This window comes from Tursiops truncatus, chromosome 1, assembly GCF_011762595.2.
Source record: "Tursiops truncatus isolate mTurTru1 chromosome 1, mTurTru1.mat.Y, whole genome shotgun sequence".
Lineage (NCBI taxonomy): Eukaryota > Metazoa > Chordata > Mammalia > Artiodactyla > Delphinidae > Tursiops > Tursiops truncatus.
The window spans coordinates 164,219,410-164,242,560 of NC_047034.1; the positions used below are offsets into that span (position 1 = coordinate 164,219,410).

At 41.6% G+C, this 23,151-nt stretch overlaps 1 long non-coding RNA gene and 1 other non-coding gene across 2 annotated transcripts; both read left to right on the forward strand.

Annotated features, from left to right (window-relative positions):
• The first annotated feature begins 12 nt into the window (after positions 1–12).
• LOC117308273 (uncharacterized) lies at positions 13–13,862 on the forward strand. Its single transcript, XR_004522256.2, has 2 exons — positions 13–1,102; positions 11,618–13,862. It is a non-coding gene; the product is annotated as an uncharacterized lncRNA (long non-coding RNA).
• A 4,160-nt stretch (positions 13,863–18,022) lies between these two features.
• Positions 18,023–18,094, forward strand: TRNAK-UUU (transfer RNA lysine (anticodon UUU)). The gene has a single exon. It is a non-coding gene; the product is annotated as a tRNA-Lys (tRNA).
• The last annotated feature ends 5,057 nt before the right edge of the window (positions 18,095–23,151 follow it).

Here is a 23,151-nt window from a genome sequence, read left to right on the forward strand (position 1 = left end):
TTTCCGCAGCGCTCAGTTCACATGTGAACGTCGGAAGTGATACGTGGGTCTGGCATTTCAGGGTAGGTGTGGGAAGTTGCTTTCTCCTAAGCTTTCGAAAGAAGGCGTTTGTTGGGGCTCTGTATCCGTCTTCAGTGAGGTGGTAAAGTTTCTATTGCTGGGGTCGCTCACACAGTTATCTCAGGCATGGGTCCCGTGTGGTGCAAAAGGTAGGTCCGGGTTCGCGGCCCCACAGCACTAATAGAGGTTTTAAAGTCCCGTTTATTTTCTCAGAGCCTGGCCCCGTCCTCGCCGTAGCTTCGCCTGCGTGAGTGGCGGGGTCATTTCCGGGAGGTGGGAACCTCCCGGTTCTGGAAGCGGGCTACTTGGGCGACCCAGAGGGTCCCAGCGCGGTGACCCTCTTCTGAGACTTGACCTTTTTTTCCCGTTTGCATTAAGGTAGGGTTTCTCAGCCTAAGCACTACTGACATTTTGGGCCAGATAATTCTGTTTTTTTTGGGGGGGAGCAGTCCTGTGCGCTGTAGGGTGTTTATCTGCATCCCCTCCTTTCCCCCAGTTGTGACAACCAAAAATGTCTCCAGATTACCAGACATCCCCTCCCGGGGAAAATCGTTGGGAGATAGGATTAGGTTTAGGAGATACTCTGGGTTTTGGGGAAGTGACCCTTTTCAGAGCCGGCATCAACGATGTCTTAGCTACGTGAAGGAACTTGTGGCCGGGCTCGCCCGCTCTTCCAGACGCTCTCGTTCCTGTTCCAGCGTCTCGCTGGAGTTGGTCGTGGTCCAGGAGTCAGAGCCCGCACGGGAGAAGGAGCAGGTCACGACCTCGGTCCGGAAGGCGCCACCAGAGAAAGTACGGGTGCCACTCGCAGTCTTCCTCGCGGAGCGGGTCGCGACCCCGCAGGAAGTGCCGCTCTCGGGGAAGGTCGTATTACAGAAGGGCCTTCTCGAACACGCGGGGTGACAGTACTAGGGCTTTGACCCTGTAGTGTACCCACGCGGGGTGACAGTACTAGGGCTTTCACCCTGTAGTGTACCCGAAAGAACACAGCACTTGGAGGGAGAGATCCAGGAAGAGGTCGCAGAGCAGAACCCCGTTTCCTGTAAGTGAAGAAGGTGGGTGGGTTATTTGTGCTTAAGAGAGGCGCACAGTTTCACCTCATTTTACATGTAGGGCGACAGTATATGAGTAGGCTAGGGAACCAAGGTTGTTGTGTCATTTAATTTCTTCGATTTCTTTTGATGTATGAAATCTCTGTAGCTTTGGGTTGGGGGCGGTATTATCTTTTTAAAAAAATAAATTTATTTATTTTATTATTTTATTTTATTTTATTTATTGTTTCTGGCTGCGTTGCATCCTCGTTGCTGCGCATGGGCTTTCTCTAGTTGCGTCGAGCGGGAGCTACTCTTCGTTGGGGTGCGCGGGCTTCTCACTGCGGTGGCTTCTCTTGTTGCGGAGCATGGGCTCTAGGCGCGCGGGCTTCAGTAGTTGTGGCTCGTGGGCTTTAGAGCGCAGGCTCAGTAGTTGTGAAACATGGGCTTAGTTGCTCCATGGCTGCTCCATGGCATGTGGGATCTTCGCGGACCAGGGCTTGAACCCGTGTCCCCTGCACTGGTAGGCGGATTCTCAACCATTGCACCACCAGAGAGGCTTGTGGGGGCGGTATTATCTGATTAGCAGACAAAACTATACAATCGCAATCCATAGCCTATTTTTAAATGGACATCATTCATACCCCTCGAGATTAAAGATTAATTGTCGCTTTAAATGGCTCAGGGTGGAGGAATCTAGTGCAGGCAGTTCTTAATGGCAACTTTTACATGTCTATTAATGACAACATTAGTTTACCAGCTCTGAGCAGTTTTTTTTTTTTTGCAGTACACGGGCCTCTCACTGTTGTGGCCTCTCCTGTTTCGGAGCACAGGCTCCGGATGCGCAGGCTCAGCGGCCATGGCTCACGGGCCTAGCCGCTCCGCGGCATGTGGGGTCTTCCCGGACCGGGGCACGAACCCGTGTCCCCTGCATCGGCGGGCGGACTCTCAACCACTGAGCCACCAGGGAAGCCCGGCCCACTTTTTTTTTTTTTCTTTTTTGCCTGCACCACACAGCATATGGAATCCTAGTTCCCCTACCAGGGATCGAACCTGCGCCCCTTGCATTGGAAGCGCAGAGTGTTAACCACTGGACTGCCAGGGAAATCCAAAAACAGGCCACTTTTAGCAATCCAGTTGCCCTATAAAAGAGAGCTCTCAACTCCCAGATTCTTGTGATGACTGTCAACAATGATAAGGCTCCAAGAAATTGCCCAGTAAGCTACTTTCAATAATTCCTTTAACTCAAGGATGAAAATTAAACTAAACTTAAATGGAGAAATTTCTACCATGTTGATAGATACCAGAGCAACTCTACTTTTTCTTTCTTTTTTTTTTTTTGTGGCTTTGCCATGAGGCTGGTGGGATCTCAGTTCCTCACCAGGGGTTGAACCTGAGCCATGGCAGCGAAGGCCCCGAATCCTAACCACTAGGCCACCAGGGAACTCCCTTCCCCCCATCACCCCAACTCTATTTACTTTAAAACCACCGTGATACATGAAGAACCTCCTCAGAGTAATAAAAATATCTTAGTAGTGGGAGTTTCCAGTCAAGTTCAAAGAGTTCCTTTATTGGAACCCATAACTGTTGGCTCTTTCTCTGAAAGTCATACTTTTCTATTATGCATTACTACCCCTGTGAATTTCCTAGGTAAAGACCTGCTTTCTATAGCTATTTACTATTTATAATAGCCGAGACATGGAAGCAACCTAAATGTCATCAACAGATGAATGGATAAAAAAGATGTGGTAGGTATACACACACACACACACACACACACACCAATGGAATATTACTCAGCCATAACAAAGAATGAAATTATGCCATTTGCAGCGACATGGATGGACCTAGAGATGATCATACTAAGTGAAGTAAGTCAGACAAAGAAAGACAAATATAGTATGATATCACTTATATGTGGAATCTTAAAAAATGATACAGGGACTTCCCTGGTGGTGCAGTGGATAAGACTCTGCGCTCCCAATGCAGGGGGCCTGGGTTCGATCCCTGGTCAGGGAACTAGATCCCACATGTGTGCCACAACTAAGAGCCCTTGTGCTGCAACTAAGGCGCCTGTGAGCTGCAACTAAGACCTGGTGCAACCAAATAAATAAATAAATAAATATTTTTTATAAAAATGATACAAATGAACTTATTTACAAAACAGAAATAGACTCACAGACAGAAAACAAACTTATGGTTACCAAAGGGGGAAGGGAGAGGGGAGGAATACATTAATAGACACACACTACTATATATAAATAGATAAACAACAAGGGAACTACATTCAATATGGCACAGGGAGCTACATTCAATATCTTATAATAAATAACCTATAATGGAAAAGAATCTGAAAAAGTTATACATATATAACTTTGCTGTACACCTGAAACTAACACAACATTGTAAATCAATTATACTTCAATAAAAAGTTGGTTGTTTTGGGGGGAGAAAAAGATCTGCTTTCTAAATTACAAGGCCAAATAAGATTTTCCTCAGGAGAAATAACCTTAGACTTTCCAGACTCATCAGACACTGAAGCATTATGTGTTCTCCAAGCCCAAATTGATTGTCCAGAGGAGACTACTAAATTCCATAAAAGTATAGATGTTATAGATCTCTCTGAAATCCCTGATACTTTTTATCAGGGATAAAAAGTATTAAAATTCAGAATGATCATTACAATTCAGAATGATCCTTCTAAATTGCTTCCTAACTCACCTCAGTACCCCTTAAAGCCTGAAGCCCTATAAGGGGTCACCCCTATAATAGAAGATTCATTAAGGCAGAGGGTAATTATCCCCTGTATCAGTTCTTGCAGTGCTCCTATCTTGCCTTTAAAGAAGCCCTGTAGATGGGGATGGAGATTTGTATAAGACCTTAGAGCCATAAGTCTGTGATACTGACGTTTCCAGGGGTACCAAACCCAAGTACTTTGTTGGCAAATATACCAACTGAATCCAAATGCTTTACAGTTGTGATCTTATGCTCTGCTTTCTTCAGCATCCCTGTGGACAAAGTAAGTCAATATTTATTTGCTTTTACTTGGAGAAATCAAGTCGTATCGGACAGTAATGCATCAGGGATTTACTGAGGCTCCCCCACACTTTTCACAAATTTAACATCAGGGTTTAAACACTCTGCTGCAATTTCTCAGAAATTCTACCTTGATTTAATATGTAGGAATCGATTCAACATATCTGTTACAACGACTGGCTTATAAAGGCTGTAAGGCCTCAAGATAAGCTTCAGTTACCACAAGAGATGGCTCATTATCTAGGTCATGACTTCTCTGCAAAAGGAATCTTTCTGTCTTTAGAAAGAATAAATAGCATTCGGGACTTCCCTGGTGGCGCAGTGGTTAAGACTCTGCAGTCCCAGTATAGGGCACCCAGGTTCGATCCCTGCTCAGGGAACTAGATCCCACATGCATGCCACAACTAAGAGTTTGCATGCCACAACTAAAAGGTCGCATGCCACAACTAAGGAGCCCACCTGCTGTAACTAAGACCCGGCACAACCAAATCAATAAATAAGTAAATATTAATAAAGTAAATAAATACCATTCAAAATTTTCCTAAACCTGTAAGGATTCCTCGGACTTGCAGGATATTGTAGGTCCTGAGTCTCGTAGTTTTCTTTATTGGCTTCCCCACTCTATGAACTAAAAATAGCACTCAGGAATCTCTTCCTTGGGAAATAAAACATAAGGAAACCTTTACTGAACTCAAATGGGCTTTACAAAATCCTCCCACATCATTGCCCCCCAAATGTACTAGACCCTTTGTATTGTTCATCCGTGAATGGAACAATCTGGCTTTAGGAGTCCTCACTCAAGAACATAGAGGAAAAAATAGACCTATAGCCTATTACAGCCTGCAGTTGGACCCAGCAGTCAGGGCATATCCAAATTGTTTAAAAGCAGTAGCTGCAGCAACAAAAAATTGTAGAGTCTTCCTCGGAACTTCTTCAGGGAAATGATTCATACCTACAGGTTCCTCATGCTGTAGAAAGTTTGCTAAATACTGAGCATTCACAGCATTTCTCAGTCAGGAGACTAACATCTTATGAGATTCTGCTCTTTCCTGTGTTCTTCAAACCTATGCATTCTTTGCTATAACTCTTTAAACCCTGCTACCCTCCTGCCTTTACCCAACAAAGGAGAGACGTATAACTGTGTTGAATTGGTTCCTCAAAGTTTGACTCCTAGATTAGATTTACAGGAAACCCCACTAACCAATCCAGAATTAATACTCTATGTTGATGGCTCCTATGCCAAAAATTCTGCAGGAAAGTATCAGGCCCTTATGTTGTTACTGCCCCAAATGAATGATTAGAAAGGAAAGTTCTTCCCCAATTTAATTCAGCACAACCTGCAGAGTTAGTTGGCTTGACTCAAGCCTGTGAGTTAGCCAAAGATAAAACTATAAATAAGTATGACCAATAGAGAGTATGCTTTTGGAGTAGTCCATGATTTTGGTATACTATAGAAACAGAGGGAATTCCTAACATCAAATGGCATGCCTATAAAAAATGGACCTCAGAGTGCTGAGCTCCTCTGCACTATTACAGCCTTCACAAGTTGCTGTCAGAAAAGTTGAAGCTTATACAGATCAGACCGTGAATATCAAGGAAATGTTATAGCTGACTTTTATGCTAAGGTTGCAACTCAGGAGATTCAAAATGTACCAAAACTCTGTAACGAATTAACTCCATAAAATTGATCCAAATTAATCACTTATGATAACTTACTTAACAGACAAGCAAGTGTATCTATATTAGAAAACAAAAGTGGCACTAAGTAGGATGAAAATTTGATATAAAAAGAAGACTGGGACGCCCTGAGTAGCCACCTGGTGTTTCCTGAATCCCTCAAGTTGCCACTTTTGCGAGCGCTCTATGACTATTCACCATGGAATTGACAAAATGATTCAAATTATGAAAAAGTATTGGTGGGGTAACTGTTTTAAGATGGTGTGAAGCATCTCTAATTAATGTCTAACCTGCCAATCACATAACCTGGGTAAGTCCATTATAGTGGCTCCAGAACTGCTCCCTCACCATCTGGACCATTTGAACATGTACATTTGCACTTCATTCATTTGCCTCCTTCTATGGGCCATCAGTATGTACTTAATAATAGTATGTCTGTTTTCTAGATGGGTAGAAGCTTTTCCATGTTGGAAAGCTGATGCCACCACTGTAGCAAAGAAATTATTAGAAAATGTTTTTCCCCTTCAGGGAATCCCAAACTTAATTTATTTTTAAAATTTTATTTATTCATTTTTCGCTGCATTGGGTCGTCGTTGCTGTGTGCAGGCTTCCTCTAGTTGCAGTGAGTGGGGCTACTGTTCGTTGCAGTGCGCGGGCTTCACTTGTGGAGCATGGGCTCTCGGCGTGCGGGCTTCAGTAGTTGTGGCACGTGGGCTCTAGAGCACAGGCTCAGTAGTTGTGGCTCCCGGGCTTAGTTGCTCTGCAGTATGGGATCTTCCCGGACCAGGGCTCGAACCCCTGTCCCCTGCATTGGCAGGCAGCTTTTTAACCACTGCACCACCAGGGAAGTCCCCAAACTTAATTTCAAGTGATAGAGAGATTCACTTTACTGGACAAGTTATAAAACAACTAGACAAGGTTATTCAAACGTAATGGCACTACCACTGTCCCTGTCATCCTCAATCTTCAGGAAAGGTTGAATGCACCAATAGCATTCTAAAATTAAAATTGACGAAATTAACTGAGACCATAGGATTACCTCGGCCTAAAGCGTTGCCTTTAACTCTTAAGACAATAAGATCAACACCTTTTGGAAAATATAAGTTGACGCCTGATGGACTTATATATACTAACAAATGTAATACAGATAGCTAGTGGGAAGCAGCCGCATAGCACAGGGAGATCAGCTCGGTGCTTTGTGACCACCTAGAGGGGTGGATAGGGAGGGTGGGAGGAAGACGCAAGAGGGAGGAGATATGGGGATATATGTATAGGTATAGCTGATTCACTTTGTTATAAAGCAGAAACTAACACACCATTGTAAGGCAATTATACTCCAATAAAGATGTTAAAAAAAAATAAGTTGACGCCTGATGAAATCATTACTGGGTGACCCATGCCCTTAATGATAGAACCCCACCTGCTCATCCAGCTCTTGTGAACTCTGATATGACCAAGTACTGTAAGGCTCTAGTGCAATATTAGAAGCTTATTTCCAGGAGGTCAAAGAGGCCTTTAGAGACCCTCAACCTGATGAGGACTTTCTACCCCACACTTTGGAACCCAGTGACAGTATTCGGGAAAACACATCAACCAAAAGCTGCACTTGAACCTTGATGGAGTCCCATCAGGTTCTTTTAACCTCTCAGATAGTAGTCAAATTACAGAGTGTTGAACCGTGAGTTCATATCTTTCAACTAAAAAGAACTCCCTCAGACTCTTGGACCTGTCAACCTACAGCCGACTTAAAATTAAGGATACCAGGGAAAAATTTTCCCCAGAAGCAGACAACCACATGATGTAGACAACTTTCCCAAGTCAATGGAGCAAGACCACTGGTGCCAAAATTAACGTGCTTTTATTATTAATAATTCTATTAAGCCTTTACTAATGTTAAGTATAAACACCTCTTAATTGACACTGTACAAAAAAAAATAGCATCAGTGACTAATTAAGTAGAATGTTGGATATGTACCCAGATTGATGAAGAACCTGATGTATTCTTACAGTTATATCTTGCTAACAAAACAGTTTGGTATCAACCCAATGGATTATGGACACATTCCTAAAGCCTAACTAACCAGTTCTTCCCAATTATATTTCCTGTTCATCCTCCAATAAAAGAAAAATTTCCACTTCATATTTTCAGTAATCAAATAGATTGTCCCTCTTTGGGACTTATCACTCCTCAATAGTGTAATGAAACTGTTCGGATTAGACTTTCTTAACAAAACCCTAAAAGATTCTCTACCTATATTCATTACCAATACTATGACCACAATAAAATTTTCCTAACTGGATGTTCTCCAATCCCTAATCCCATGGCGAATTCTTCCTTCTATTTAAATTCAGTAATCGAAGCACTGCTTGCTCATGGTTCTTGTTTTTGTTTTTTTGTGGTTTTTTTTGCGGCACGCGGGCCTCTCACTGTTGTGCCTTTCCTGTTGCGGAGCACAGGCTCCCGATGCGCAGGATCAGTGGCCATGGCTCACGGGCCCAGCCACTCTGCGGCATGTGGGATCCTCCCGGACCGGGGCACGAACCCGTGTCCCCTGCATTGGCAGGCAGACTCTCAACCACTGCGCCACCAGGGAAGCCCACTCATGGTTCTTGAAGAAACCTCAGGTAACCAATCCACAAATTGCCCAAGCCAATACCATCAAAATTTAACTCTGTCCCTAAGAGGAGTGGGACTTTATTTCCAATGCAACACCACCCTGTATCAGGAACTTCCCCTAAACTGGAATGGTCATTGTGGGTTAGAGCTATTAACTCCCAACAGTCAGAAACAAAAAAAAAATATCTGCACATGAAACCACCAATCTTGATTCATTTATTCATAAGATACCAATTCATAAGAGAAATCCATGAAGCACCAAAACCCTCTACACACAATGCTGGATTCCTTCCTTTGTCAGAGCATTAATTCTTCATATTGGCACCTGTAAATTAGAAAAGACTGTTTTATATATCCCTAAAACTTAAAAAAAAAAAAAAAAAGCTTCAGTGACACAGCTAATTCTCTCCAAGCCTTAGATACCAAGGTTTCCAGCCTTGCTTCAGAAGTTTTACAAATAGAAGAGTCTTAGGCACCTAACTGCCCAACAAGGAGGTGCGTGTATTGTCATTGGTGAAAAATGTTTCCATGTTAATAAATCAGGAATTGTTACCCCAAATTTAAAAGATCTTAAAGGTCAGATGTTCATCTTTCGCCAAATAGGTGACATGGTTCATCCATTGATTTCTTTAGTTAAGTCTTGGCTCCTGGGAATCTGTGCCCTAGGGAATTTTTCAGTCCTTGGTTATTATTCTCATGGTCATCACATTAATTTCCCTAGTGTGTTGCATCTTCTCAAGATATTTAAATACCTTTCAGCAGCTACTCACGCATCAAATGATGTCCATCAGGGTTAGGCAACTAGAAGAACTCAGTGATCCAACCACCCATGTCTACCATGACTATACAACTGTCAGTAATAGTGACTGCACACAATCCACCCCCCCCCCCCGCCAAAAAAAGAAAGGAATTCCCTGGCGGTCCAGTGGTTAGGACTTGGCTCTTTCACTGCCAGGACCCGAGTTCAATCCCTGGTTGGGGAACTGAGATCCTGTAAGCCTCGTGGTGCGTCCAACAAACAAACAAACAAACAAAAAACCAATCCAACGTCAACAGTGGTACCCAAGAGTAACCCTATACTAGAACATATACAGGAACAAGAACTTGCTGAGAGTATGACCAAAAGTGGAGACCAGCCTTAAAAATCCCCCGAGCAGGGACTTCTCTGGTGGTCCAGTGGCTAAGACTGCACTCCTGATGCAGGGGGCCAGGGGTTCGATCCCTGGTCAGGGAACTAGAGCCCACATGCCACAACTAAGTTTTCGTATGCTGCAACTAAAGATGCCACATGCGGCCACGAAGATCCCAGGTGCCGCAACTAAGACCCAGAGCAGCCAAATAAATATTAAAAAAAAAAAAAAAAAATCCCGTGAGCAGACAAAACCAATTAGGCCATGAAAGGGAAACTTAATCTAGCTTATTTCATGAATGTAAATGAAATTCAATTTATTTCTTGTAAATTCCTCTGATAATCATAAATGAAATTTAAATTGTCTTCCTAAAATGGTATAAGATAATCACTTTTAACCAATCTCCTACTGTCTGGAAACCCCTATTGTAATAATCAATCATTGTAAAGGTTGAACAACTTCCTATTCTCGTGTTATAAGCCATCCCGTAGGGACATGCCTCTGAGCTTCTTGCCACTTTCTATCTGAAGTCTACCAGTTTGCGAACTCTTCTTTTGTATGCGCAGTAAACTCCTAACATTTTACTTTGATCTGATTTTATTTTTGACAGGTCTTAACAGAAATGAGGGAGGCTTTCTAGAAAAAGGAAGAGTATTAGGAAAAAGTACAGAATTAGAGAAGTGTAGACATGTCAAAAGAAAAATGAGATAGATTAATTTGACCTCAAAGGTCAGTTGAGACCAGCTCATAAAGGGTTTTTTGAAAGCCCAATTTGAGTTAGTAGGCAATGGACTCCCCTTAAAGTTCCTTTGCAGAGGAGAGGGAAATCATCTGAGCTGACCTTACGAATACTTTGGAACCAGTTACTAGGTTACACTGAAGTAGGATTAGACTATCAATCCGGAGACCCCGAAGGTACTTCTGTAAAGATGTAGGCAAGAGGTGTTAAGGAAGCATGGGATTCCTACAGAGAGAACAGGATGACTTTGCACTGGATATTACAGGGAGGATCTTATGGGAGAGATAAAAGACGTAAACAGAAGAAACAATCAATAACCAGAGGAATCTATCATAAAATACAGGTATAGACAATTAGAGAATGAGGGCGACTCAAGCTACTAACAGTGTGAGGTATGAACCTCATGGTAAACACAATACCAGAAATAATAAAAACAATACTCTTGTCTCCAATGTTCATTGACAAGGAGGCCATTAAAAGCTTTGGCTTTAGAGCTAGACACACCTGAGTTTAATGCCTGGCTTGGATACAACTAGGTCTATAATACTGAACAAGTGATGTAACCTCTCCAAGCTGCAGTTTTCTCAGGTCTACAGCACTACCTCTTTCACTGTGGGCTGTGATGAGAATTACACGAGTATGGAAAAGGTACTGGCATAGTTCGGTACCTAGGAAAAGCTCAATTCATATTTGTTGAATGAATGAATATGAGCTAGTAATCTTAAGAGCTCTCTGGGGGAGGTAAGACCTTGGAATATATGTGAAATGCAAGGGGAGAAGGGGTCCCACGGACACTAACGGAGGGACAATAAAGCAGGGTGGATAAGGCATGGGCTTTGGAGTCAGATCTGGGTTCAAATATCAGTTCTGTCACTTATAATACTATGAGGAAATCGTCTAATTCTAAACCTTGTGAACAGAAAAAAAACTGAAGCAAAAATGTCACACATCTTTTTTTATTGCAATAAAATGTACGTAACATACAATTTATCATTTTAACCATTTTTAAGTATATGATTTTGTGGCATTAAGTATATTCACATTGTGCAACCGTCACCACCAGCCATCTCCATGGATACATGGATGTAAGTTACATTGTTGGTTTTTTTTTTTTCCTTTTTAACTTGGATTTACAGAAAAAATAAACAGATAGTATAGAAGGTTTCATATTACACCCCCCACACGGTTTCCCTATGAACATTTTCATTAGTGTGGTACATTTGGTATAATTAATGAACCGATATTGATGCATTATTATTACTGAAGTCCATAGTTTATAAACTACAGATTTCCTTAGTTTTTACCTAATGTCTTTTTTCTGTTCCAGGATCCCATCCAGGACAGCACATTACATTTATGTCTCCTGAGGCTCCTCTTAACTGTGACAGTTTCTCAGACTTTCCTTGTTTCTGATGCACAGATTTGAGGAGTACTGGTCAGGAATATTGTAGGTGTTGGTTATTTTTTGTATGTAATATTTCATGATTAAAAATTATTAATCAGGGGGACTTTCCTGGTGGTCCAGTGGTTAAGAATCCATCTGCCAATGCAGGGGACACAGGTTCCATCCCTGGTCTGGAAAGATCCCATATGCCGTGGGACAGCTAAGCCTGTGCACCACAACTACCACAGCTACTGAAGCCTGCATGCCTAGAGCCTGTGCTCCACAGCAAGAGAAGCCACTTCAGTGAGAAGCCCGTGCACCGTAACGAAGAGTAGCCCCACTCGCCGCATCTAGAGAAAAGACTGCGCACAGCAATGAAGACCCAGCGCAGCCAAAAAAAAAAAAAAAGAACCTAAGAGTGGTGATCATTAAAAAAAAAAAAGAAAAATTACTAATCAGGGACTTCCCTCGCAGTCCAGTGGTTAAGAATTCGTGCCTCCACTGCAGGGGGCACAGGTTCAATTCCTGGTTGGGGAACTAAGATCCTGCATGCCATACGGCGCGACCAAAAAGAGAAAAAAATTACTAATCGTGATAGCAATACCTGTTGGGCCTACCTTAAAACACACACAGACACACACACACACACACACAACACCTCCATGCTATCAATTTAGTGCAAGCCAGCATCATTTCTCACTCTAATCACTGCAGTTGTCTCTCTGCTCTATATTGGGCCTCCACTCCCCCCATCTTTTCTCCACACAGCAGCCAGAGAGGCTTTAAAATATAAATCAGCTTCTATTTCTTCTGGTCTCCAGATGCTTCAGTGGCTTCTTTTCTTGTAGACTAAAATACACTACAGGATCCTTCATGCTCTCATCACTTATCACTCTTCCCCCGGCTCACTCTGCTCTGTCACACTGGCTTCCTTGTAGCCCCTGAAACACACCGCACTCCTGCCCTAGGACCGTTGCACCTGTCCTTTACCTGGAACGTTCCTCCCCCGCACAGCCAGAGGCTCACTCCTCCACTCTTTCTAGTCTCTGCTCAGATGTCATCTCTTCAGAGAGGCATTCCCTCGCACCTTAGCTTGCAGCCCGCCCCCCACAAGTTGTCCTCTTTCTCCTTAGCTTTTTTTTTTAATTCAAAATATCACTACCTGACATTGCATTCTACATCTTAATTTGTTTATTGTCTGTCTCTTCCATTAGAATACAAGTTTCACGAGGCCAAGCACTTAATACAATTTGTTTATTGCTGTACCTTAGGCTCAAAGTTAACAAATATTGGTTACATTAATTAGTCAATAAAATACTTCTTTTTTTTTTTTACAAGGAAGTTGGTTGTTAGGTAAGGTGGTTCACAATCTGGGACTCCTGAACTCCTAGATATCTTTGAAGGTGGCAGTTTTCTGAATTTCTAAAGATCTGGTCAGACTACAAGTTACTTACAGGGGGATGGTTCATTAATGGATATATCTCCAGAACCTGGGATAATTCCTTGAATACACTGAGCACTCAATAGAGATACCCGTATTATAATTAACTGGAATGAAATTGGCAATGTGGCAAAGCAAAGTCTTTGTGATGGCAGCATATCTGAAAGGCAGAGGAATACTGAGAAAGTTTATGTACAAGGACAATAATCACACATTAAAATTATATAATGTTTGTTAGTAACACTGTTATGGACTGAATTGTGTCTCCGTGCCCCACCCCTCCCCCTGTAGCCCTAACCCCCATTATGACTATATTTGGAGATAGAGCCTCTAAGGAAGTCATTAAGGTTAAATGAGGTCATAACAGCGGAGCCCTAATCTAATAGAACTAGTGTCCTTATAAGAAGAGGAAGAGACAGGTGTGCACAGAGAAAAGGCCATGTGAATACACAGTGAGAAGGCCACTACCTGCAAGCTAGGAAGAGGTCTCGAAAAACCAACCCCTCTAGCACCTTGATCTTGGACTTCCAGCCTCCAGAACTGTAAACAAATAAATTTCTGTGGTTTTAAGCCACCTAGTCCGATTTCAGTCACTATGAGTGGTATCATCTTAGAAGGTGAAGGACAATGGAAGGAAGACAAGGAAGACACCCCATCCCGTGTTTTGGGGGTGGCTTCAGATTCATTGTTTTATGTACTATATGGGAAGATATCTATGAAATAAAATTGTATCTCCGTTGTAAATAATCAATAGATTGGTTCTCTTTCATTCAAATAATGTTCATAATTTAAAAGTCCTGGAAAAATAAATTCACAATCAAATTTTATATGTGCAACTACATTGATACAAGTTAAACCTCGGTAATTGGATAGCTTGTTCATTTTTTTAAGTGTTATGGAAACATAAATGATCTTGGTCTGTCAGAATTTTCATTAAAAATAATACTTCGGCCAAACCAAGATTCCCCACAGTAATAACCTACATACAGCCATATTCAGTGACTAAATTGTGTTTACGCTTTTCTTAAGCAATGGCGTTCATTTTGACCATTTATCTAAACAAAATGCGGCAAACAGCAATAGAAAAGACAAACGTAACCCTGGGCTGCATTTGCAATCAATGCACAGAGCTGTGGCATTAGCTTTTGGAAGAGTATTTAAACACTGCCACACAGTGTCCAGCTGTGTGTTCTGCCCTTGGTCTCAATAGAAGTCTGAATTACAAGCACTACCAGGTTCACAAGATTGTTAATTCTGTAAAAACACCAAATGGACTTCAAAAAGGGAAGTATAAAAATCTTAAGACTCTAATAGTGTATCCTAGCTAAAATTCCATGAAGCACATGACTGTAGTTGTGACAAAGTGGTCTTTTTTTTTTAACATCTTTATTGGAGTATAATTGCTTTACAATGGTGTGTTAGTTTCTGCTTTATAACATAGTGAATCAGCTATACATTTACATATATCCCCGTATCTCCTCCCTCTTGCGTCTCCCTCCCACCCTCCCTATCCACCCCTCTAGGTGGTCACAAAGCACCGAGCTGATCTCCCTGTGCTATGCGGCTGCTTCCCACTACCCAGCTATTTTACATTTGGTAGTGTATATAAGTCCATGCCACTCTCTCACTTCGTCCCAGCTTACCCTTCCCCCTCCCCATGTCCACTACTGGGCATATACCCTGAGAAAACCATAATTCAAAAAGAGTCATGTACCACAATGTTCATTGCAGCTCTATTAACAATAGCCAGGACATGGAAGCAACCTAAGTGTCCATCGACAGATGAATGGATAAAGAAGATGTGGCACATATACAAAGTGGTCTTATGAGCATGTTTACTGTTAAAGTAGAAGCCCTGCTAGAAAGACTTTATATATAGTGTGTTAAACTTATTAATGTTTGAGCTTTTTATTTTACAAATTTCATAACATTTTCTATTTATCAGTGCTAATTTTACGTGATGGTACATAGGACCAACTTCTCTAAAAGAATTTGTTCAAATAAAAGTATATTTGCCTCGGGAATTCCCTGGCGGTTCAGTGGTTAGGACTTGCCACTTTCACCAATATACTTCGAGTTAGGAATCATGTTTAATTGAGTTTTGTTTTCCCTGTAACTGGTAAAAAAGGATATATGGAGAAAATGCTTGTTGAATGAATTAACAAATGGATAAGCACAGTTCAGAATTTTAGAAAGAAATTTCTAGAGAATACCAGATCATACAGCTACTGTTTACTTCTAGTTTCCTCCTTTTCTGAAAATAACATGTAGATGGACAAATTCAAAACTAGCTGTCAGTTTTAAATCCTTCTTTATTCAGCAATGTCATCCTCAAGAGAAATAAATGTACTAAAATGAAATCCTTCTTTAATCTAATTACCTTGATCAGAAAAATTAAACCAGGATGTGCTATTCTTTGCTCTTATGTGGTCTTTAATTTAAATAAAATCTGGCATAAAGCATTTCTCTTTGTGCATGCAACATAAACTCTGTATTAACTCATTTTATTTTTTATTCATTTAAATACTGAAAACCTCTATGGTAAGAGAAGATCAGATGTTGGAGAAAAAAATAGTACTGACTGGTCTTTTGAACTCATGATCACTAACTTCAAGTGATGCCTAGCTGTCCTACTCTGTCTAGTCAATTTCATCCTAAAAGATTACATTGGACCTGCTTCTTTCTCTTCAGATCTTTAATATCTCCTGCCCCTCCTCAATCTCAGCTGCTCATGTCACTGGGGTAAAAATCACAAAGGGATTTCCACAAGTGCTCAGCACTAAGCTATCATCTTACCCTCATTTGTATTCCTGCTCTGCCTTCCCACCTGTTTTAGTCCATTCAGGCTGCTATAACAAAGTACCACAGACCGGGTGGCTTAAACAAAAGTTCATTTCTCACATTTCTGAAAGCTGGAAGTTCAAGAACAGGGTGCCAATATGGTCAGGTTCTGGTAAAGGGCTTCTTATGGGTTGCAGACTGCTGACTTCTTGCTGTGTCCTCACATGGTAGAAAAGATGAGGAATCTCTCCAGGGTTCCTTTTATAAGGGCACTAATCCCAATCATGAAGCCCCACCCTCATAACCTAATCACCCCCCAAGGGCCCCACCTCCTAATTTAATCACCTTGGGGATTAGATTTCAATATATGAACTTGGGCACCAACATTCAGACCACAGCACCACCATATTGGGTAAACTGTCTGTGCTCCCATTTAAGGCCAACTCTTCCACTTGTCCTCTGGACCTACCCTCTCTGCTACTCAAGAACATGGCTCCACAACTGTACAATCTCTCTCCTACATAACCCATTTTCCCCTCTCTACTAGATTATTACCATCAGTATACAAACATGCTATAATATATCCCATCTTAAAATAAAAAACAAAAACAAAAAAACCTTGATAGAACCACCCTCTTTAGCCACCAGCCCAATTCTTTGCTTCTCTTTACAGCAAAACTCTCTAAATTTATATCCACTATGATGATTATAATTTTTTTTAAAGGAAAAATGTTGGCAAGGATGTAGAGAAATTAGAACCCTCATACATGCCTGGTAGGAATGTAAAATAGTGCTGTCACTGTGAAAAACAGTTTGACAGTCCCACAAAAAGTTAAACATAGTGTTATCAAATGACCCAGCAATTCCACTCCAGGCATGTACTAAGAGAACCGAAGACATTTGTTCACACAAAAACTTGTACATGGATGTTCACAGCGGCATTATTCATAATAGCCAAAAAATAGAAACAACCCAAATGTCCATCAACCAGTGAATGGATAAACAAAGTGTGGTATATACATACAGTGGAATATAATTTAGCCATAAAAAGGGATGAAGTATGGATGCATGCTACAACAAGGCTGAACTCTTAAAACATGCCAAGTGAAAGAAGCCACACACACAAGACCACATGTTGTAGGATTCCTTTTATATGAAATGTCCATAATAGGCAAATCTATAGAGACAGAAAGTAGATCAGTGGTTGCAAGGGACTGAGGGGAATGAGGCAGGTTGCCAATGGGTAAGGAGTTTCTTTTTGGGGGGATGAAAGAGTTCTGGAATTAGTGGTTATGGTTACATAACCTCGTGAGTATACTAAAAACCACTGAGTTGTATACTTTAAAAGGATGAATGTTTTACTATGTACATTATATCTCAATTAAAAAACTCCTCTAATTTGCCCAAACCTACTATCTTGACATCCTCTTTTCTTATTTTTTTTTTCTTGAGTCTATTCCAGTCTGGTTTTCATTCCCAGTAACCCATGGAAACTGCTATTGTTGATGTCAACGATGCCGTGTTGTTTTCTGTACTTTTAATCAAAACATTTTCACAGAATGTCAAGGAAGAATAGTTAAAAATCCCTTTAGTGAATGAATTTGTCCTCATGACAGAGGATTCTGAAAGTTATAGAAAGGAAGCTAAAGGTGTTCATTATGGGCGGGATTTTATCGTTGCATTCTATAGTGCATAATAAGGTGTGAGATTATGCATTTTTATAGTATAGCTGACTGTTCTAGGTGTCTGTTTAAGGGGAGCATATGTTAGGGTTAAAAGCCTTTTGAACCCTATTCCCCAAATCCTGCAAGTGTTTTCTTCCTTCCAATCAAGTAAAGCTATTTACCATCTCAGTGTATTCAGTCAGCTTTTGAAAGGTAGATTCAGTATTTCTGACAAACTAGGACCCTGCTGCTTGATAAGCAGATGTTCACATTCATGTTTCCCCATAATCTGCCCCAATTCTACATCTCCAGCTTGATCTTCCAAACTTCCACACCACAAACTCGTTGCTCTAGCCAAGCTGGTTTGTTTTCTGTCCCCAAGTTATAAAATGGGCAATTCTATTTCTATCATTTTGCTAAGAACTTTGCTCCTGTCTAAAACATTCCCTTCCTTTCCAGAATTCCCTGGTGGTCCAGTGTTAGGACTTGGCGCTTTTACTGCCATGGGCCTGGGTTCGATCCCTGGTTGGGGAACTAAGATCCTGCAAGCCGCGTGGTGTGGCCAATAAATAAATAAAATAAAATAAAATATTTCCTTCCTTTCCCTCTGCCTGCTCTTCAAGATTTATTTGAGAGTCTATGCCATTTACTTATTCAGTAAACATCAACTGAGTGCCTTCCATATGCCATGTACTGTCTGGAATACTGGGGTACAATAAAAACAAGCCCGTCCTTATGTAGTTTATATTCTAGCAGGAAAATGACACATTACAAAATGAATTAAAACGTTATTACAGTTGTGATAAATGCTAAAAATATGAGGCACAGGAAAATAGGATAACCTATACTGGGGAAAATTAACTGGTCTGGGGGATCAGAAAGGCTTTCTCTCAGAGAAGACATTGTTGCTTTTTGGAAAGCAATATGGCAATATATTAAATCACACAAAAACTTTAACCCAGAAATCCCACTTTTGAGACTTTATCATATAACAATAAAAGTACCAGTACTTAAAGTGTGACTCTGACTCCTAGTAAAGTTGCAAGCATTATAATGTATAACATCCCACCAAGCCAGGCTGCCCAAGAGGTCAAATCTCCAAGCCAGACTGGTGGATTGAGGAAAGCAAATGCAGGTAACCCAGTAAGTTATTAAAAAATATTCAGGTGGGTGGACTCATCACGAGATGCTTAGAACATTCCAGATAAATCAGATTTAGGTCCAATCGCATAATACAAAGTATCCAGCACCTGAAAGCTTGCTATAAGGTCCTGATGGAAGTCTCCCAGTAAAAGTTTATCCATTAATGGGGTTTGATGAAATGGTTGTTGAACATGGGGGCGATGGCTAGTTCTGGCTACCTGGAGCACATTTGTCTTATTGGCCAAACTGGCTGATGTGTATGGTCCTTTGCCTATGGGAGGCAGATTGCTGTATGAGATCCTGTTCCATTGGTAAAACATCACAGTTGCGTTGCATTGTACCTTGAAGTAAAGCTCACCTGTTGTTAGATTGAGGACAGAATAGTTTACCTTTACATAGGGCAAGACAAGTGCTGAGTCTCGTGAGATAACATCTGTGATTATTTGGTTGTTGAGCCAAGGTTGCAAAAATTGAGTATGGTCAAGTAAAGGCTGTGAGAAGCTTGAGGGAGCAGGACACAGAGTAGATTGCATGACATGTATCCTTTGAAAAGGAAGTCTCGTACAGAATCAATAGTGTAGCCTTGTGCAGTATTTCTCCGTTTTCTACGCTGGACCCATCGACATTCTCGTTATTACATTGCCTCTGACTGTGCCTTTACTGAAGTCAAATTCCTTGTGCAGGTCTTATAACCCACAGACGTACAGTTAGTTATGGTTCCTCTGATGTTCAGGTGGGTGTGGCTGAGACGGCTCATCTGATTGAGGAGCAGCGCTCTACTGAGCAAAGGTGTGCACTGAAGAGTTATATTGCTGTGCAGAGTAGAGCAATCCTCAAACAAGCAATACAGGTGGCCATTAGGCATGGACACAAATGTCACATTCTTAGTTAGGCAGAGGCACCGATCAGTCCTTATATTGTAATGACACCACTTTTGTGGGTTATTGGGAATGCTATTGACAGGTACACATCTGGATTTGTGTGCTGTTTGCTTGCTTTTCCTGGCTTCTGAGTAGACACCCAAAAGCCAAATGACATGGTACAGGAGACTTCCTAACACCTCTCGATGGTGGCTGCAATGGGGACACGGTGGTCAGCTTCCATGGTGATACTGTAGATAACATCCTCCTGTGATAAGTCTTCATGGCAGGAAAGAGCTGTGTCAAGCTGCTACATCGAGGGGTGCCTCCTGAATAGCATTGCAAGCCTGGTATTTCCATGCCAGAGCCACCAACCCAAGAAACATTCATCTGGAGGAGCAGCAGGAATAACAGCCTAGTTATAGTGAGGCTCAGTAATCACAGGCAGTGGAGTGGCGAGCCCACATGGGGTGATGTTTGAATCAATGGCAGGAGTTCCTTGGGACATCTTGGAAGACAGGAATGTCACATCAGGCTGGAGTTTATTGATCTCTGTGTTAACTGCCTTGAATGCTGCACTGGTTGACTGTAGCTAATGATTCTATAGCAGCTCTAACAACAGAGATGTCTCATCTCAACTCATCTCTGATCTAAGATCAATGAATATGTCTTCTGTGTCAGAATTCCTCTTTGCAGCTCTTACTCTCTAGATGAGCTCCGTGGTTGCATGTTCATCTTATCCTGTCGTCTGAGAGAGCTAAGCTTACTTCCTGAGCTACTATCTCAGGTACTTTGGAAGTAACTCCTCCAGTAGTGCTGGAGTCTTCATTGCAATCAGCTGCTCCAAGATGTATCCCGGACATGGCTCTGTTGACCTTGAAACATGTATTAAGAGCCAGTGGAGTAGCTCCACTCTGCAACTGTTCTTATGTTTTTGGAATCTGACTTTGGTTCCAAAGCATAGTTTTTAGTGGTGGAAAAACTGGATACCACATGAATGTCCATGAACAAGCAATAAGGGATAAAAGATTAATTTCTAGACAATGGAATATTAGATAGCTGATTGGAAATAAATTAGATCTAAATGGTTTGTCTTAAAGGATCTTGATTATAAGAACAAGTTTCAAATCAGTTTGTTTAGAACGAGCCCATATTCATAAAAAATACCATATGCTTGTATATTTGAAAGAGTTTGAAAATGTTAACGTTGGTTACTTCTAAGTTATGGGGAAGAAGAATGGGGACCTCTTTTAGAGGATTCCATACTTCTAGGGACTGGATTATTAACTTTTACTTTATATATCTTTGGATTTCCTCACCTGTCACAAAATTAGCTGTTATTAAAATTAATGAAAGAATTTAATTTTGGTAGGGGAAAGGACTACTAAATTTTTCTTAACCTATCCTACACCATCTAATACAGTAAACATTCTATAAATATTTATGGAAGGAGATATGGGGGAGGAGGAACCGGTTAAAATATGTTTCAAAACATATGTTTCAATATGTGCTAAAAAGATAACCCTTAAAGCATTAATTGTATGATGAAGCATTGTAGAACCTCTAAATGAACAGTAGGAGGGAGGAAGAAAGAGATACTTGATTAGGCTGGCAGAATAAAATGGGAAGAAGTGAAAAAAGCAAAGTATTATAAACTAAATAATAGGCACCAATGGAAAAGATAAGATCAATATTGCAGTTACTCCAATAAATGGCAATGGGTTGAATTTGCCTATCGAATGACAAAATCTTTCATCCTGGGTGTAAACACTCAGGTAGGTGTTATTCACCCAACTAGATGTTGTGTACCTTTCAAAACACATACAACAAAGTGAACCTTTAATAAAACGTGATCTCGGGTGGCCTTGGCCTGCAGTGGCTTGCAGCAGGATTTTGGTGTCCGGCCTGAGATTGAGGTTGGGCAGCGGCAATGAGAGCACTGAATCCTAACCACTAGACCACAAGGGACCAGTGACCCGGAACAAGGCCCTGGCCCGTCAGCTGTGTAGAAATGAAGTTCCACATGGAGACGGAAAGTAGTGAAGCAAGTAAACTGTTTATTAGGAGGAAAAAGACTACAGTAGGTGCGGATAGACACACGGGCGGGCTCAGAGAGAGAGTCTTGCCCTCCTGGCAGTTTGAATCACTTTTATGGGACATTTCCTCCGGGTTTCCTTTGACCAATCATCTTGCTTTGCCTGGTTCTGAGTCCGTATTTGGTACCTCTCACCATCCTCCCCTGTGTGCGTGTGCCTCTGTTAGCCAAGAGGGATTCTAGTGAGGAGGCCTATGTGTAGTTGGCATCACTTACTATGAGGTGGCGCCCCCTCCCTTTTTGAACTCCAAGGAACCTTTCTGTGCATGTGTAGTCGGTGAAGTCTCCTTGACTTCAAGAATGAGGAATACGTGGTCTTTTATCTCTTTTCTGGGCAGGGCCCAGCCTCCTCCATTAACCTGCTTTTATAGAGTTTCTGCTATTATGGAGTTTCTGTCCACAGGGGAGAAACTGTTCAGCCTGGGGCTCATCTATCTTCTGCCTCAGAAGGATACTATTTGCAAGCCACAAGTACCATCAAAATATTTTAGAATACACCTAGCAAGACAAGTACAAGATGTGTATGGAAAAAAGCTACAAAATTTTGGTGAATGTATTAGTTTTCTATTGCTTCAGTAACAAAGAGCAACAGACTTAGTGACTTAAATCAATCCCAACTTATTATCTTACAGTTCTGTAGGTGACACGTCTCACTGAGGTAAAGTCAAGGTGTCAGCAGGGCAGAGAGTGCATTCTTTTCGTAAACCTAGGGGAGAATCCCCAGCACTGCTCCTTCAGGTGTTGGAGGAATTCACTTCTGAGGTCATTGGATTGAGATCTCTGTTTCCTTGGTGCTGCCAGCTGGGAGCCATCCTTAGCTCCTAGACATCTCTCAGGGGTCCTTGTGGAGACCCCACATTTCAGAAGCAGCAATAAAATGTGGAAGTCTTCTCGCGCTTTTAATCTCTCAGGTGATTAGATTAGGCCCACCCTATATAATCCAGGATAAGTGATTTCCTATCTACCTCCCAAGAAAGTAGCTTTTGTAAAAATGCCTGCAAAGCAGCATTGACTTGCAAAAGCAGCTCATAGGACTAATGCTCTTTACATAAGTGGTTAGTTCATTCGATGAAAAATTATTTCAAGGCAATTGTCATGCTTTATTAACAACAATAAATATGTCTAAAATGTATCCTACTTATAAATCCCTGGAAATAAAAGAGTCACCATTGTCTAATCCTTAGCACCAAGAACACTGTCCTCAGAATAGACATCTCAGACGTCATTCTGAACCTTTAGACTAACTTAAAGGTCAGCTATGAGTGCCCTCTGCATTCTGTCTCCACCTTTCTGACTTTTCCTAGCCAAAACACGGGAGTGAAAACCGTTTTCTAAGATAATGCATTGACAGGCATCCTGTGACGTCCAGGGGAAGGCGGCCCGCCGGCCGGACATGGGTCAGGAGGAAGTGGCCAAGAAGGGTCCAGGGAGGCACAGCCCGAAAGGGAGGAAACGACCCAGTTAACATCGGCCAGGCACACAGTCCCAGAGTC